The sequence below is a fragment of the Leptinotarsa decemlineata genome, unplaced genomic scaffold (genome assembly GCF_025532065.1).
Source record: "Leptinotarsa decemlineata unplaced genomic scaffold, Ldec_3_MD MMD2_tig00002082_RagTag_RagTag, whole genome shotgun sequence".
Lineage (NCBI taxonomy): Eukaryota > Metazoa > Arthropoda > Insecta > Coleoptera > Chrysomelidae > Leptinotarsa > Leptinotarsa decemlineata.
In genome coordinates, this window is record NW_027412573.1 from 5216560 (window position 1) to 5218522 (window position 1963).

A 1963-nucleotide genomic window follows, 5' to 3' on the forward strand; every position below is an offset into this window, starting at 1 on the left:
AGCGAGAAGAAAAATCAGGGGGGAGATCCAAATTTTCCCAATCCCACCAGCAATATTTCCCAACTTTCCAAGAAATGAAATCCGGGGGATTAGTTACTACTATAATATATTAATTTTCTTACCTAGCTATCCAAAGATTGGCTGAATGCTTATGCCTGTTAGGGTATGCACAAAAAAAATGTTGGTGATTATAAAAATAATAATGGAAATTATTCTACTTTGGACCAAGGTCCACCATATCCACCATGAATAGGAATATTCAATACAAATGAAAGGAAACAACGCCTAAATAATATTGTGCTCATTGTTTTCTACTATAATTTTTTCTATCTTCACGGCCCGAAATTTCCCAACTTTTCCAAGTTGAAAAAACAGCGAAAAGTTGGGAATTTTGTAAAATTGTCACTTCAAAATTTGTGGACTGTTCAGGACTGTTTTCTTACTTGGGAGAAATTACATTTTTTCGAAGATTTCAAACTCAGAATTCTCTTCAAGTTATGCATGTTGGGATATCTCAAGTTTCTCCTGGTTCTTTCCTTCTTCTTATTACCTCTCCTTTTCTTTTCTCTCATTTTTATTTTATTGATTTTTATTCATTTTTTTACTATTATTTTTTTTCTATCTTCATGGCCCCAAATTTCCCAACTTTTCCCAAGTTTTTCCCCAGTCGAAAAAGCAGTGGGGGAGGCTCTCCCCCCATAGCGACGGCCGGTTATTCGTGATAAAAGTTTGTGCATCCCCTAAAACTAAACATGCACCAACAAAAATACAGCAAAACACACGTAATATACGAGGAACCTTCAAAAATTTGATTTTGCGACAAGAGTAAAGTACTCTTATTTTGAAAAATTTCGGAAGATGTCAATTAGAAAAGTTGTCCGGCATTGAAAAATACATCTACATATAAGTGAAGTTTTATTTTTTCACCCATTTTCTTAAATAGGGGCCACGAAAAAAAAATTGCTAAAACGATAAATAGATGGCATCCTGCATAAGACGTTTCATTTTAAAAGCCTGCAATATTACAAATCACACAACTATGGTGTTAACCACGGTCAATCTTTTTTGGTGCAAAGTTATTTTTATTTTTTGTTAACACCCAAAATTACTCAAAATTATACAGTATTATAACAAAAACTTAATATACAATAATATCAAATCACGAAATATCAAAATAAAAAGGTATTTTGAAAAAAACGAATTCATTTTCTGGAGATCATTTAGGAGAATAATTTTGGACAAGAAAATCTTCAGAAAATCAAAGAGTTTGTTCCGAAATACCTATTTTATTTTATGTTTTGTGATTTGATATTATTAAATTTCAACAAACAATAAAAATAACTTTGCCCCGAAAACTATAAAAATTATTTTACTCTTCAAAATAATTGTCCGTGGTGAACACCATAGTGGTGTAATTTTCAATATTATAGGCTTTTGGAATTAACCGTCGTATATAGGATGCTATCTATATATTGGTTTAGCAAATTTTTTTTTCGTCGTCCCCATTTAAAAAAATTGGTAAAGAAATAAAACTTCACTCAGATGGCCATGACTTCAAATTTAGATGTATTCTTCAATGCCGAACTACTTTTCCAAATAACATTTCCCAAGATTTTTCAAAATAAGAGTAATTTTCAAAATAAAAGTACTTTACTCCTATCTCGAAATCAAATATTGAAGGCTCCTCGTATATTACGTGTATTTCACTGTATTTTGTTAATGCGTGTTTAGTTTCAGGGGATACACAAACTTTCATCAAGTATAACATTTTGTCGAAAATTCCTTAATAAATAATAATAATTATAATAATAGTACTTTATTCACCATAAAAATACAAATGGAAAGGACAAAAATAAAATGAAACAGTATACAGGAACAATAACAAAAACAAAAAAAAACTTCCAGTATTTGGTGAATAAGCGGAGTATCAGCCAAGGCTGTTTTTCAACTCAACCTGGTAGAA